The sequence below is a fragment of the Cynocephalus volans genome, chromosome 8 (genome assembly GCF_027409185.1).
Source record: "Cynocephalus volans isolate mCynVol1 chromosome 8, mCynVol1.pri, whole genome shotgun sequence".
Taxonomy (NCBI): Eukaryota; Metazoa; Chordata; class Mammalia; order Dermoptera; family Cynocephalidae; genus Cynocephalus; species Cynocephalus volans.
Window position 1 is genome coordinate 55,450,898 of NC_084467.1, and position 17,540 is coordinate 55,468,437.

A 17,540-nucleotide genomic window follows, 5' to 3' on the forward strand; every position below is an offset into this window, starting at 1 on the left:
AACTCTTTGTGGAATGGACTTATCACATCAATGTGGGCAACATTCCTCCAACCCTTTTTGTTGTGGCAAAATATACCTCACATAAAATTTACCATTTTAAGTGTACATTCAGTGGCATTATTAAGTACATTCATAATGTTGTACAATCCTCACCACTGTCCATTTCTAGAACTACATCATCCCAAACAGAAACTGTGTACCCATTAAATAATAACTTCATTCCTCTCTCCCCTCAGCCCATGGTTACCTCTATTCTACTTTCTGTCTCTATGAATCTGACTACTCTAGGCACCTCATCTAAGTGGAAACATACAATATCTCCTTTTGTGTCTGACATATTTCACACAGCATAATATTTTCAAGGTTCACTCATGTTGTAGGAGGTATCTAAATTTCATTCCTTTTTAAGAATGAATAATATTCCATCACATGTATATAGCACACTTTATCCATTCATCTGTTGGTAGACACTTGAATTGTTTCCAGCTTTTGGCTATTATGAATAATGCTGCTAGAAACATTAGTGAACAGGTATCTGCTGAGTCCCTGCTTTCAGTTCTTTTGGGTATATACCTGTGAGTGGAATTGTTGGATCATATGGTAATTCCATGTTAAATTTTTTGGGTGAACTGCCAAACTGTAGTCCACAGCAACTGCACCATTTTACATGCCCACCAGCAGTGCACAAATGTTCTAATTTCTCCACATCCTTGTCAACACTGGTTATTTTCCAGGGAGTTGTTGTTTTTTGTTTTTGTTTAATTTTTTGTTTAATTTGTTTTTTGTTTTTGTTTAAATATCCACCATCCTCATGGGTATTCCTCTAATTTTTATGAGGGTGTGAGAAAGAACTTTTGTTCTTATTTAAGTCACTATTATTATGGATTTTTCATCACATCCAGCCAAGTTAGTACTAATAAACACAGAAGAACTTGCCCCCAAACTGGTGGTTAAAAGACAACTCTTCAATTAAAGAAAGAGAGAAGAAGGTGAGGATGGCATGAATACTGTATATCCAATTTTTGAAAATCTGGAAACTTTATTACTAGCTCTAAAACTCAACAAAGCCAGCAAATCTGCTGTAAAGAGAGCTGCCCTCATAGAGTGGGGACAGAGGGAGCAGAGCAGGGAAACAATGATGTCTGAAAATATATACAGCCTCTGAACCTGTTCAAGGTGAGCTTCTAATACAAATGGGATTGTGGAAGACACTGGGATTGGCGGGGGGGCAGGAATCCTAGTGGTTAAGTACACAAGGTTTAGAATCACACACCTGGGTCCTATTCCTGGCTTTTTCACTCAGGAGGCATGTAAACCTAGACATGTCCCTAAATCTCTGAGCCTCAGCTCCTTTATCTATAAAACGGGAATAATATAGCTCTTATCTCCTAGTGGTGACAGCATCACAAAGTCCTTGCCAGGGACAAAAAGACTATGTGGTTGCTGCCATGACCATAACTCTAAATGACACCTCTTATCATGAAAGTTATGTTAACACAACCCACTTGTGTTCTAATCCACACATCTGACCCAGGGTCAAAAATCATGTCCAATATATCTCCGTCCTACAGATTATCAAAATCAGAATCTGATGTGGGTTCTCTCAGTGCATATCTATGCACTTGAGAAAGTCACCAACTTGACTACAAGTTCACTGAGGGCAAAAACAAGATAATTTCTTCTCTATAGCATACAGGCATAGCTGGCACAGTGCTCTGAAACTAACGGGTATATATTTGTTCAACAATATTTACTGAGATGCTACTATACGCCAGGCACTGTACTAGGTGCTATGGTTATAGAAATTATCACAGCCAGGAGTGACCTAAGCAACTGATTTATTCATTCAACCTACTCATATTACAAATGAGGACACAGACCAACAGAAGTTAAGTGTCAGCTCAACTTTAATAACATAAGGATTAGATTAAATTAGCATTCCCGAACTATACTTTCTGGAACTTTATATTTCTATGCAATGATAATAATTGTCCTATACACATATCTCTCAAAAAGTGGAAAAGGAAAATGGGGGTTCATAGTAAAATAAATTGGATAAACACCGGTTCAATAAAGTTAAATATTTTTAACAGCAAGCTTTTAATATGTTAACAGTACTGAGTGAGTCTCCAACTTTTGCAAAATTAAGTCTAAATCAGATGATCTCCATGTTCTCTTTCATTTCTCAAATTCTATAAATTTATCTGAGTATCAATCTCAGAAGGCCTTCTTTTCTGAGTAGATGACAATATACCAAATTCTCCAGAAAAGGCATTCATTCACTTACATTCATATTCTCTTTCTACACACACACACACACACACACACCCCTAAAATTGGATAGACACAAGCACAGGGATAAAAATCTAAGATTTCAGTATAATAGCAGATCAGACTTTAAAAGGTGCTCATTAAAGTAGGGGAGAACAGGACATTTTTGCAATGTTACCTCAAACAGGTGTTCTGAAAGGTAATGCATGGGGAAAATTATATTCGCTGTTACTCAATAACTCAAACACCTGGAGAAAATCCTTGCAATTCTGATAATAGCAGGTGAGCACAGAGAAAATAACCTGAAGACAGAGAAAAAAATAAGTCGCCTGGGGAAGAGCAGAGGTTCCTTTCCCCAACTCCCTCCCAAATGAGGTTTTTATTAGCCTGGCCTTCTAGTATATTCTCCCTTGATTTTCCTGTTTTCATCAATTGATCTTTTGCAAATCTCTTTTCACCACATGACTAGTTGAGTTATATGACACACTGGCAACTGGCCACAGAGTCTTCCCAGAACAGAGCCCACTTTTCAGGAAACCTTGCCTCGTTCCCAGTTTGGTGATGATGACAGAGAGAAGGAACAGCGAGTGAGTCGACGGCAAGTTCAAACAGCTTACTGAGATTTGGGAATCCAAGCAGACATCTGTTCACAAATAAAGACAATGCCAACTGTATGCAATTCATATTTAGTACACCTACATATTTTTATGAATGTATATATCTCTACATATCTCAAATATCAGTGTTAATTTTTTGAGTGTGAGGATCCTGTTAATAGTAACAGCTCATGGATCCCTCTGCTATATGACTTCTTGGACTAATACAGTCAAAAATAACCATACTGAAAGCATACATCATGTGGTAGGCCCACTGTAAAGTTTCCCAAGCGTTCTCCCTATCTCTACCCCTTTACCCCAAGAGTTATATAACCTACACATTGAGAACCTCTGCTTTATAACAAATTCACACACAACTCACCCAATCCCATAAAACAGATTTTTGGAAGAAAAATCAAGTGTAAAAGTGATTTCTCTACATAACTTCTCCTCCTATATTTATGCATACAATTAAACACTTAGTAATTTTTAATGTGTGTTCATTTGTGATATCATACATGATCCCTATAACAATCTACAGGGAAAGAGAGGTCAGGTCCTAGCATCCTCATTCTCAGAGGCTGGAGCCTCCCTTGCTTCTCAATCTCCGAATGTTGGTGGCCCAAGAACTGAGACCTCAATCTTCAGCTTTTCTCTATCTATACTCAGTACCAAAGTGATCATATCCAACAGCATAGTTTAAATGCAACGTATATATTGACAATGTCCAAATTTTTTATCTCCGAACTCTAATCTCAAATATCCAATAACCTCTTCAACATCTCTATTAGGAAATCTAACAGACATCTAAAGCATCACCTGTATAAAAAGTAATACATGATTCCCTCAATACCACCACACACCTCCTTCCTCCTCCCCAGTGTTCACTACCTCAGTAAATGCCAGAATTCACCATGTTGTTTGAGCAAAAAACACAAAGGGCAGTCTTGACAGATCTTTTTCTCTCATATCCCACATCCAAACCATCACCAATTCTATCAGCTTTAGCTTCAAAATATGTCCCATTCCCCACAATTTCTCCCCACCTCCACTGCTACTACCCCATTCTTAGTCACCATCATCATCTCAATATTAGTACCAAGAAGGCAGGGGCGTTGTCAGTTCTATTCTCTGTTGTATCTGCAGTATCTGACTCACAATAAATGCTCAATAAATGGTGAATGAATATATGAATACTCACTCAGAGAGATAACATGAACCACAGCATAAGTAAATGGCAAAAGCCAGGTCTTGAATCCAGATGTCCAGATATCTAAGGATTGTTTCCATTATTCCACACTATCTCTTCAATCTTTATCAGAAAATGGAGGTGAAAGGCATAAATAATACTACCTTTCATCTTTGTGCTTGTTTTTCTTTTTCCTTTTACCCTCCCTCTCTCAAATGTACATATACAAAACTTCTTTTCCAACAAACTTTTCTAAGCAGTGAGGAAATGCATACAAAGGGGAGGAATGTTTGTGGCTCCAAAACTTTTCAATAACTCCTCCACAACTGGGCCTGTTTTGGTAAAATAGCATAAAAAGTAAGAGATTAATACAGATGATGGAGGAGGGGACCAGTTCAGATGCTTCTGTAGCCTAACCCCAATTCTGAACTGAAAATATCAGGACATAGGTTTGGGAGTGGGGGTGTTTCTAAGAAGTAAAGATATACATGCATATATTTTTCTTAAATGTACTTATATATTCCTCCTGGCATCATTAAAGAAGAAATAGCTATTAGAAAATGAAAAGGCTTGGTTGTGATTTTGATTCTGAAGGAAACAATAACACTATTCTAGCATAATGAACCTCTAAGCTTTTCTCAGTCCTACAGCAAAGTGGAATTTAGAAAGGGCCATACCCATATAGGCTCTGCCACAATAAATCTCTTCACCTCTCTGAGCTTCAGTTTTCTCAGGTACAACAAGAGAATACAAATAAGAATGTATAAAGAGTGTACTGTCAGCCCTGACATGCTGGGATTCCCCCAATTTTATAGAATTGAGCCCTGAGAAGACACAGGAGTTACCTCCATGCGGAATAAAATATACTAGTGAAATGCACACAAGTTCCTTTATTACCAGGTAGTAAAGACTAAAAAAAAGCTAGGAAGACTCAGCTCACATAAAAATTGTATTCACTGATTAAAATATAACTATGACCCTTACTCTGCTATTCCCATTAGACTAAATCCTCCAAAATGAGATTTTTCCAGTTTGGAACTTGAGACATGCTCAAAAGCCTTTAGTATTGCACCATCTGTCCAAAAATGAAACTGGAAAAGAAAAATAACACCTCCTTATCAGAAAAAACACTTCATATACTTTATAAATGTCTGTTTATCTCTAAGCATTATTGGTAATTTAAAGAGAAATCAAGTCAGTACTGCTCAGATTAAAATTTTAATGCACTAATCGCAAATAATTATTAAATCCTTAAACACAAAACCTCTATCAAGCTATATATAAGGCTAGTTTTTCCAGTCCTTATTGTCACGATGGTGATCCTCTCAAAATGACATGTGTATTTGGCTATATCCTTATTAATCTCAACATGACAGGGGTCTCTTTACTGAGCTACCATTTCCAGGTACAATATTCCTTTTCACGTATGCTACTGTTCAAACTTTCAACATGTGTAGGCAAGTCTTCTTTCAAAGTTTTACTATGCAGACTGAAAAAATATTAATTATGTTTTGCTTAAATCAGTGCATTTGGGAGACAGTCACAAAGACCCCGGAGCAGAAGCAGGTGATTAAGGCTCCTATCTTGCCCAGCGTTCAGGTTTTCACTCCTTTTACTAATAAAATGCTATTTGAATAATCTTAATCAGACATTCAAATTGCTACATTTCATTCCAAGCTTGCAAAAATGAAAGCATACGCCCATAGTTTTTAGAAAATAATATACTATGTATATGTTCAAGGAAAACATACACATATACACCTTGTTTAAATAAAGTAAATATTCAGCGTACACCATATCTGTAAATGTAACTTCTATGCATAGAAGAAGTTGTGTAATTAAGGGTGGTCTTTCTCCAGCCCAAAAAGTAAGCAAGTTCTAAATTCCCAGAGGAGGTCATAGGCCTCACAGATCTCTACATCTAAAACCCAGAGCACTAAAATACCACTGGCAACATAACACACACAGAATAAGTGGTGGCAACATAACACACACAGATAAGTGGCTGCTGCTGGGTGAATGAATGAATAAACAAACTAATGAATAAACAAAGGATGCAAGAACTTAGCTTCTACTGCTACTGCTGTCTAGCATTCTGTTAGCTACTGCCATGTTTTTGTTTCTCCTTCCTTTCATCAAACTATTTGAATGTAACATTAAGTCATTTCAAGTAAATCTGATGTTTTTTTGTTGTTGTTTTTGTTTTTTTCCAATTTACAGCCTGGTGTTTAATGGTGTGTTTATTTTCCTAGTTTTCAGGTAGCTAGTTAGCAGGGTTGCTGCTCACAGGAGATGCTGACAGGTAAGCTGGCACATGCAAACCACTGGTCTGTGGTGGTCAGGAAGGGAGGGTCTCAGAGGTAAGAGCTGAAAACAGGTGGGGGTGATGTGGTATTTAGTAGGAGAGGATGACGTGGAAACTAGCTGGTGATCAAATACAAAGGTTTTAGGATGGAGGGAAGGAGAAGACAAGATCAAGAAGAAAGGGTAGTTGGGAAAACTAAAAGAGAAACTTAAAGAGTTTAAGACAGAATCAATGTCAAGAGACTCATTTAGAGAAAAGAAAACAGATACTGTAATCCACATCTAATTTTTGAAGTTTCAGTCCTTGGCCTCATGTTAATAATTCCATACACTAAGTGTTATCAATCATTTGCCAAAGAGCTTCAATAAGCAACATATGTAGCTGAGTTGTTTTATTTAGCCCTTATTCTTGTGGAGAGGTGACCCCCTCAATAGGATGGTACATCAGTGTATATACACTTTACTAATTCTCAGGTGGTACATGTGTTTTTGCCACAAAAACTTTTGCCTTCTAAACTTCAAACAATTCCATGAAAATAATGTTGTAACTATAAAGCTATCATTATATTTGTTATTTACTTAATCTCTGACTTAACCCATGAGATTCTAAGGCATCATAAGAATACACTCAGAAATATATAAAAAATAAAAAAATCCAGGACTAAAGAAATTATAACATAGGACAAAAACTTAAGACTAGAGAAAAGTCATTTGCAGACTGCAACTTTCCACACAGACATTAGGGATAAACCACAAATTTGGCTGTGAGTTTCTTAGGAATCAAAAAGAAGAAAACAGAAACATGATCACATGCATTATTCCCATTGTCAAAAAAGGGAAAGAAAATATTCTCTGAGGAATGGGAAGTTTTTCTGGCCTTAGTTCTAAAACAAATTTCTCTGGGGGGAGAGAGACAGTGGGACAAGTATTTAAAATGTGATCTCCTGGAGCTTCTGTAGTCCTCCTAATTACCTGGAGATTTATGCTGCACTTCTATTAGAAATATCAACACAAGGCATTTAGATTCCAAAAAACCAAGTCAGGACATCAATCTAAGAACTGCATTTCTCTTCATTTTTAGTATTCTTCCACTAAGCCCTATGATTCCTCTGTCCTCTTCCTGCACCTGGAATTTACTTACCTAGGACACACTAGCCAAAATGGGCAACTGTAGGAAAAATATAGGAAAATGGTCAGGGCACCTCAGATGTTCAGAATCTTGCTGAGCATTTGACATAAATATGCACGTGTGCCCAGGTGTTCCTTGGTTATTGACTAATGTAATTGAACATACGTACTCAGGTGTCCTGGGTTACAGACTTAAGTATAAAGAATGAGTGGCTCTGATCCATGGTGTCCCCCGACCCCCAAGATGCCCCCGGGGAGGCCATGGGGAGGCCGTTACTGCTGCTGGAGGCTGTTGCTACAAGCTGTTGCTGCCAGGGCCTCCAGGACCCTCTGAGAGGCTGCTGCCACCACCAGACCTGTAAACTGCTGGCTGGACCTGTAAGCTGCTGCTGCCATTGCTGAGGATTGAGTTCGTGTCACCTGCCGATGGCTCCCAGGATCTTTCCCAAATACCTAGGCTACGTGTGAGGGGTCTGGTGACCCAGCCTGGCATGTGAAGGGTCTGATGACCCAGTCTGTACAATGGGTTTGAAACATCTGAGCCCTAGCCCTGACAATACAAATGGAAACTTAGTATAACTAAAATAATGAAACATTTTGGCTTTAGTTATTTGCCTTATTCGACAACTGGTGTAGTCCTGTAGCTTTACCCATGCCTTTTCCTTTCTCCTCCCTTTCTGGAACACCCATGATTCAAATGTTTGTGTGCTTAAGATTTTATCTGCTAGCTCTCTTAGATTTTCGTTTTTCTAAATTCTTTTTTCCGGTGTTTTTTTTTTTTTTTTTTTTTTTTTTTGCTCCACCAGGGTTATTTCAAAAAGACTATCTTCAAGATCGGAAATTCTTTCTTCTATTTGTTCTAGCCTGCTGCTTAAGCTCTCAGTTGTGTTTTTTATTTCACTGAATGAATGTTTCACTTCCACGAGTTCTGCTACATTCTTTTTAAGGTATTAATGTCTTTATAAATTTCCTCCTTCATATCCTGGATTTTTTTTTTTTTTTTTCTCATTTCATTGTTTTTGGAGTATTCTCGCATCTCAGTGAGTTTCCTTAAGATTGTTGCTCAAAATTCCTTTTCAGTCATTTTAAGGGTTTCCTGCTCTATAGGGTCTGGTATTTGAGAATTACTGTATTCTTTTGATGGTGTCATATTTTCTTGAGTTTTTGTATTTGTAGTATCTCTACATTGATGTCTGGTTATCTGGTAGAGAGAACAGTTGTTTCTTCTATTACTGTGGAGTGCACTTTGAGGAGGGAGACATCCTCTTCTTTTTCTGGTCTCTGCTGGTGAGACTCTCCTTGTGTCAATGAAGTCAAATGTCTGGTGGGCCACCTGGATGGTGGCTGTGGCTACTGCTGTGATGTCGAGCCACTTTTGCAGCAGCTGTGGCTGTGGCAGTGGCTGTGGTGGGCCACCTGTGCAGAATTGGTGTTTTCAGTGTGCTCTGCTTCTTGCCTGCTTCCAGGCTGGGGGTGCTGCCCTTGGCACCTCCCTAGGACCCCAGGTATGCTCTGCTTCTTGCCTGTTTCCAGGTGGCAGGGGCTACCACTGGCTCTTGCCTAGGACCCCTGGCAAGCAGAGCAGGGGTCCTGGATAACAATGACATAGATGCATGACAGGCTTAAATTCGAAACTTATAAAATTTGTTTCAGTTCCATTCAGGCTCTCCATTTTAATACATGAACAATAATCTGTCTCCATTTTCTGACCCCTAAAGTGAGGATTACAATGCTGTCACCTTCCTTACATTAAGTAGCAAATGACTGGGAAATGTTTTATAGAATTATTGGGCAATAAATGTTCACCTATCCAGTAATTCTTAAATCCAGCTGCACATAAGAATCACCTGGGGGGTTTTAAAAAATATATGAATTCCAATCTTTACCCTGGACCTAAGAAGTCAGAGTCTCCAAGGGTAGAACCCAGAGAAGAATACAGTAGGCCCTTCATATCCATCAGTCCTGCATATGTGGATTCAACCAACCGTGGATCAAAAATATTTGGAAAAAAATTTTTGTACTGAACATGAAAAGTTTTTATTTTTTTCTTTATTTTTATAGCAGTTTTAGTTTCACACAGAAATTGACCAGAAAGTACAGAGCGTTCCCATATCTTCCCACTACCTACACATATTTTCTCCTGTTATTGACATGTTACATTCATGGGGTACATTTGTTACAATTATAAATTGATATATAATTTATAATTTATTGATAAATTATATTTAATTTTTGTATTGATACATAATTGATATATATATAATTGATAGTATTGATATATAATTATTAATTTAATTTTATATTAGGGCTATCTCTTTGTATTGTACATTTCTATGGGTTTTGCATAATGTCTTGTAGTCACCATTACAATATCATACAGAATAGTTTTGCTGCCCTTTAAAAACCCTCTGTGTTCGGGCCGAGCCGTGGCGCACTCGGTAGCGTGCTGCGCTAGCAGCGCGGCGACGCTCCCGCCGCGGGTTCGGATCCTATATAGGAATGGCCAGTGCACTCACTGGCTGAGTGCCCGTCACGAAAAAGACAAAAAAAAAAAAAAAAAAAAAAACCCTCTGTGTTCCACCTATTCATCCGTCCCTCTCTCATACCCTGAAATCCTGGCAACCACTGATTTTTAAATTTTTACCTCAAACATTTATCATTTCTTTGTGTTGGGAACATTCAAAATACTCTGTTCTGGCTAACTGAAACTATACAATAAAGTGTTGTTAATTATGGCCAACCTAAACTGCTATAGGACACTAGATATTATTCCTATCTAGCTGTATCCATTTTTTAAAGGAAATGTATTGACTGTACATATTTATGGGACACATGTATTGATGGTATATACTTGAGTTATATTTCAATATATGTCCACGATGCGTAATGATCAAATCAGGGTAGTTGGCAAATTCATCACTGCAAAAAATTATTGTTTGTGTTGAGAACATCTGAGTTCCTCCCTTCTAACCATCTGAGGACATACAATAAGTTAGATGCCTAGTACTACTGTATACCACTAGAACTTATTTTTCCAACGTAGCTCTATTTTTGTGTCCATTGACCAATCTCTTACAATTCCCCCTACCCCTCTACCCCTTCCCAGCCTCTAGCAACCACAATTCTACTCTCTACTTCCAAAAGTTCAAAAGATTTTTTTTTTTTTTTTAGCTCCCACATATGAGTGAGAACATGTGGTATTTATCTTTCTATACCTGACTTATTTCATTTAACAGGATGTCTTCCAGGCTCATCCCTGTTGCTGCAAATAACAGGATTTCATTCTTTTTTGTGGCTGAGTAGTATTCCATCATGTATATATAACACTTTATCCATTCATCTGTCAATGGACACCTAAGTTGATTCTGTATCTTGGCTATTGTGAATAGTGCTGCAATAAACGTGGGAGTGCAGATATTTCTCTGGTATGCTAACTTCCCTTTGGATAAACACTCAGTAGTCGGACTGCTAGATCACATGGTTGTTCTATTTTTAGTTTTTTGAGGAATCTCCCAGTTTTCCAACAATGGCAGTACTAATTTACACTCCCACCAACAATGCATAAGAGTTCTCTTTACTCTGCATCCTAGCCAGCATTTGTTATTTTTTGTCTTTTTGATAATAGCTATCCTAACTGGAGTGAGATAGCTCACTGGGGTTTTTATTTGCATTTTCCTGATGACTAGTGATGTTCAGCATTTTTTCATACACCTGTTGGCCATCTGTATGCCTTCTTTTGAGAAATGTCTATTCAGGTCATTTGCCCACTTCTTAATTGGATTATTTGTATTTTTACTGTTGAGTTGTTTTAAGTTCCTTGTATATTCTGGATATTAATGACTTACTGAATGAATAATTTGAAAATATTTTTTCCAATTCTGCCAGTTACCTCTTCAACCTGTTATTTCTTTTACTGTGCACAAGGTTTTCAGTTTGATGTAATCACATTTGTCTGTTTTTGCTTTTGTTGCCTGTGCTTTAGAAGTCTTCTCCATAAAAGATTTGCCCATACCAATGTCTTGAAGTGTTATCCCTATGTTTTCTTTTCATTATTCCCTAAATAATACGTATAACAACTAACATAGACTTTACACTAAAATTAAACCTACAGTTGATTAAAAGTAATCTAGAGATGATTTATAGTACACGGGAGGATATGCATAGGTTATATGCTACACCATTTTATATCAGTGACTTGAGCATCCATGGATTTTGGTGTCCGTGGGGGATTCTGAAATCAATCCCCCACGAATAAGATTAGAATGGTCATCATCATAACAATAAAAACTGCTAAGCACTTACTATGCTACTAGCTGTGCCAACCACTCGGCATGCATGATCTCTAATGCCACATTAACCCTGTAAAGTGGGACTATTCTCATCCCCATTTTACATTCTGGGAGAGGCTGAAATAGCTTTCTCAAGATAATACTGTCAAGGAAGTGGCAGAGCAAGGACATGGACCTAAACCCCAATGTCTCTCAAAACATCTACCAACTAACTTGAAGCTATTCTGAGTCACCTTTGCCGTCCTGGCTTCCACTTAAGCTGCACACAGCAGCTCAGGACTCCCAGTGGAGTCTCAATGGAAAAAAATCCAAGAAGCTCTTGGATTTTCTATTAGACTGAAACTAAAATCTAAACATTAGCATCAGGAAAAGGAAGCAAAAGTCCATTTCTGAAATGTAAACTCTCCTTGTAAAAGCACTTTTGAAAGGAAGCAGCAGTCCTTCTGGAAAATAAAACATTTAGGCTTTGAAGATGCATAAAAGGTGACTTTACCAATGTGTAATTTGAAGCTTTCCTGATTGGAGGGCTGGAGAGAAATTGGATTTAGTGTTTCAAATGCAATCTCACACCCCAAGTATTTCTTACTGTTTAGCTATTCCACTAGTAAAAATACAACAGGCTTCCACTTAGATGTGTATGATTAGTAAGGTGGCTACATAATTTACTGTCCAAACTGGGAAACTTAGTGAAAGTGGGGTGCTATTTATAATCATGCTGGGAAAACAGGCATGAAGTGCTCACCCTACTGATGGAAGAATTCAAAGATGACAAAGGGGAAATGAACTGTCACGGGCTCACTCAACACTAAGGCTCAGTTTCATTCAAAAAATAATTTTGTATGCCTATCGTGTGCCAGCCTCTATGCTAGGAACTGGTCATATGACAGTAAAATCCCTGCCAACCAAAAGCTAATGGGGAGGACTGACTAGTCATTCAATAGTTATAGGATAAGCTTTATATTAGGGAGTAAAAGCAAACTGCAAGATACTATGTATGGGAAGATCCCATTTGGATGGATGGATGAAGCAGATTGACTTGAAGTGCTATAAAAGAAGAAAGAATCCTCTAAATTCTATAGAAGTGTGGATCAGGCAAGGTTTCACAGAGGAGAGTATCCTGGAGCTGAGATTTACAGAAAATATTAGATTTTAAGCAGAAGAAACAGGAGGGACTGGAGATAGCACATTTCGGGCAGAAATAAAAGCATATATAAAGGCACAGATTTGAGAGCATGCAGAGACCCTTCCATGAAATGCAGGGTGGTACAGTGGAGAGTACATGTGAAGCAGGTGGCCAGGGACACAGCTAAAGCAGTGGGGACCATGGTTGACCCTCTACACCATGCTAAGGAGCCAGGACTTATAATGAAGTGGTTTTATAATGAGGAAGTCAATGAATGTTGCATTTGAGAAAAACCAATTTTCATAGGTCATTTTAGCAAAACAGTAAAGAGAAGGTAGAGAGACCTGCAGTTAGGAAGCAAATGAAATGGTCCAAATAAGAAATGATGTTGAATCAAACATTTATGAATCCCCTACCTTAGACAAGGGCTAGGCACTAGGGATTCAAAGATAAACAGAATCTACTCATTGCCTTACGGAAAGGGAAGTCTAACTGAAAAGACAGATATGGGAAAAATTTTTAATATGAGAGGAAGACTATAGATACTTTGAATAAAAGGCTTAATTAAACAGTAGAACGTTTTCGACTTGAAACCCTTCGTGAACTGCTAAAGAGAATGCTAACGCAAAATTTAGGGTCATAAAGTGCCAGAACAACATGGAAGCAAACAGCTCAGGAGGAAATAACCTTTCTGAGACAGAACTACTCAAAACTAACCTCTTTTATTAAGTGGCTTTGAGGATTACTGAGAAATACCTGGGCCCATACAGTTAAAACACAACTATAAAGTATTGCAACTTGGGGTATGTGTGATAGAGAGTCTTTCCTGAGTACAAGATACAGTACAACATTATTCAATAAAAAAATCTCAGATTTTTAAGTCTGACTCAAATTCAAATCCCAATTACTAGCTGTATTAGTCTTTTTCTGCTGCTTATAACAAAATATGTAGAGAGCTGAGTAATTTATTAAGGAAATGAAATTTATTGCTTACAGTTTCAGAGGCTGGGAAGTCCAAAGTCCAGGAAACACAGCTGGTGAGGGTCTTCTTTGGTGATGGCTTTACAGCAATGCTGGGGTCTCACATGAAAATGGTGCAGCAGAGAGAGAGAGAGAAAGAGAGAGAGACTCTCACATGCTCTCCCTCTAAAATGGTTCCCTCAGAACCACACTCATGACCACCATTATTAACCCATTCATTAGGGCAGAGTCCTAAGACTCTAATCACCTCTTCAAGGTCCCATCTTTCAATTACCATATTAGGATTTCCCACCCTCAACAGTTACAATGGGAATCAAGCTTCTAATACTTAAAACCTGGGGGACACAATTCTGTCCATATCATCCCTCCCCTGGCCCCCCAAATTTTATGTCATTCTCAGAGGTAAACACATTCATTCCATCCCCAAAGTCTGAACTTGTTTCAACTCAAAAGTCCAAAGTCCCATCTGTGAAATCAAAACAAGTTATCTACTTCCAAGATACAATGGTGGGACAAGTACAGGGTACATATTCCCATTCAAAATGGGAGAAATAGGCCAAAAGAAAGGGATAACAGGTCCTAAATGACTACAAAACCCAGCAGGGCAGGCATCAAATCTCAAAGTTGGTAAATCGTGTACTTAAAATGTGGCTAGTGTAACTGAAGAATTGACTTCTTAATTTTATTTAATGTTAATTTAAATCTAAATGGCTACCATGTGGCTAGTGGCTATTTTAATTATAGGGCAATGCAGGCCTGCAGGTTTATTTTCTGTAAAGGATAAGACAGAGAGTCCTGGGATTAGAGATGCCAGGCAAAGCTTGGGACCTTAAGGCACACGGAAAGACTATCTGCACACACTAAATGCTGAGGGCCCAGGGGCTGCAACCTTCACCCTCTTCCCCACATGGCTCCAGAAATGCTAACCCTCCAGGCAAGAGACTGACATACTGTTTTCTGAGGAATGTGACTGTCCCTCCAGAACAGACCTAAAGATACTGACACTGGGAGTTCCCCAATTAATGGCTAAGTCAAGCCATTCTTCAGGTAAGTTCAAAGTTCATAAGCTCCGCACACATGCTCAGCTCCCCTCATGTTTAATCATGAACAAATAGCCCAAATAAACAGATGTCTAAGGAAAGCCTCTGATGCAGACAGAGACAGAAAAAAGCAACTCAGAGTAAGATTATGCAGAGAGAGGAAAACTTTAAAAATTAATGTCTTCAGAAAGATAAAATAATATATACTTTATTTATAAAGCAAGAAGATGTTTCTTTTCTTAAGTAACATTTTAAAGAAAAAGGAGCTCTTAAATATTAAAGAGATAGTAACAGAAATGAAAAATAGGACTGGAAAAGGGCTCTACAGAACTTTCTAGGGTGATGGAAATGTTTTATATTTTGTTTTGGGTAAGGGTTGAACAAATGCATATAATTGTCAAAACTGAACACTTAGAATTGGTACACTTTAATGTATGTAAAATATACCTTAATTTTTAAACGCTCAATAGAAAGGTTTGAAGATAAAGTTTAAGAAATAGCTTAGAAAAGAACAGTTTGAAAATGAGAGAAAAAATAAGAAAATTAAGAGGACCAATCAAAACAGTCACACATCTGAGTTCCTAAAGAAAAGGAGTTGCTAAAAGGAGTTCCTAAAGAAAAGACAGAGAAAATGGAGGGGAGTAAATCATACAAGGATTTCCCAGATGCCAGATTGAAAAGGCCACCAACACAATGGATGAAAATGGACCTGCTCTGGACATTCCTGGGAAATTTCAGAATACTGGAAACAAGAGAAATGTCTATACTCTTCCTCTAGAGAATAAAACAGGCCACATTCAAAAGATCAAGAATTGAGAATATTTTCAGGCTTTTTGACAGCTGCACTGAAACAAGGAGACAACTGATACCTTTAAAATTCTGAAGGAAAACAATTTTCAACCTAGAAGTATATAACCAGCCAAACTGTCAATAAAGTATGAAGGAAGAATCAAGGCATATTTAGACATCAAAGATCTCAAAAATTTTACCTGCTATGTACTCTCAAGCAGCTAGTAGAAGACAGGCTCCAACACAAGAAATAAAGATCAAACAAAGAGGAGGTAAAGGGAATTCCCAGGGGGCACAGAATGGAGAGATCTCAGGAGGAGAGCTATGGCCAGCCTTAGAGGATGACCGGTCCACCCTTGGATAGTGTGACTCAAGAGGGCAGTTACTGGCAAGATCCCCACAGACTGCCTCAAGAGCCAAAACATCTGCATGAGCCTGGAACAGATTTCTAACTGAATGTGTTTTTTTCTTAATCAGGCACTAATGAAGTTCCTGTTCTTCCCTCTGTGCCCACTGCCTGAATCTGCAGAAGACCATTTCACCCCACAGAAGTATTCAGCCTTGGCCTACTCCTGAGAGCTGGACATAGGCCTGGGTGAGCTTAGAAGCAAAAAAAAAAAAAAGATATGGAGCAGCCCAGACTCCTAACAGCTAGACGCCGTGCAGTCCTCCAGACACCCCTAAATGTGATTAGCCCTGTTTCCCACAACTCAATCATGACTTTCTCTACTAACTTTCCCAAAAGGGTCCCTGTAAGCTCTCAACTCTGAATCTAGACTTGACCCAGATTTTCTGTTCACATCCAGGGGTAATAAATTCAATCCATGACCATGAGGCTCTTCACCCGAGAGCCTTCACCTAGTGATGGCAACACTGCCCTTTCCTTACACACCTAGGTTTGTGCTTGCGTTAGGGACATACATGCGGGAAGAAAGGGAACGATTAATAAACAAGTGGGGATGGCTGCTAACTTTGTGGGGAGTGTGATGACGAGGGGAACTGGTGACTTCCTGAGACACTGGTAACATATCTTTCTTAACCTGAAAGGTGGGCATATGGATACTTTTCTCTAACTACACACATATGTTTTATATAGTCTTCTGTAGGTTGATATATTTTTCAATTTTAACAGTCCCCTCCCCCCAAAATTAAACAAGCTAACATGTCTAAAGCCTCTAATACAATGGAAGACCCTTAGCAGATATGCATTAATTAACAATTACCTTACCCTCTCCAGTTATCAAATACTGTGCTTCTTTATAAACCATCTCAAATGATAACAACCTTCTAAAGCTCTGCCTAGGCAAGAATCCCCTTGACTTTTACCACTTGCCAGTTTGTATTATTATTTACTGATAATGTATGCCTTCTTAGCTAGGCTGAGGACAGAAATGAAAAAAAAAAAAAAAATCATTACTTTTCCTAATGATTCTTTCCCTCTTTTAGCCTTCCGTTATATACTATAAAAACAATGACTGTCATAAGTCAAATGGGGGTGGGGCCTGACTGACACACAGGATTCTCTCAAGAGAGAGTCAAGTTCTTAGACAAGGCCTTTCTATCACTCAATGCCTTCCTTCCTCCAGCACCTGCCTAGCACAGGGCCTGGCACAGAATGAGAACTCAGATGTTTCTCAATAAATAATAAATGACATCAGAGGAAAGAGTGTTAAGAAGAGTGACAATTATGACCAAAGTGACTAATGGAAAAGCAGGCCCAGATGGAAAGGTAAAATTCACTATGATCATTCCTAGTTAAACGAATCAAGCAAAATCTTTAAGCATAAAGAAGAGGTGTGGTGTTAAGGATAACTCTTCAAAATTATTTCC

The 17,540-nt window shown here is 38.3% G+C and overlaps 1 protein-coding gene across 1 annotated transcript in view; it reads right to left on the reverse strand.

Annotated features, from left to right (window-relative positions):
* Positions 1-17,540, reverse strand: part of JAK1 (Janus kinase 1) — a 133,728-nt gene that overhangs the window by 64,479 nt on the left and 51,709 nt on the right. Inside the window, exon 2 of the mRNA XM_063103807.1 lies at positions 13,895-13,980. The gene's annotated coding sequence lies outside the window, so the exon portion shown is untranslated. The remainder of the gene's footprint in view (positions 1-13,894; positions 13,981-17,540) is intronic.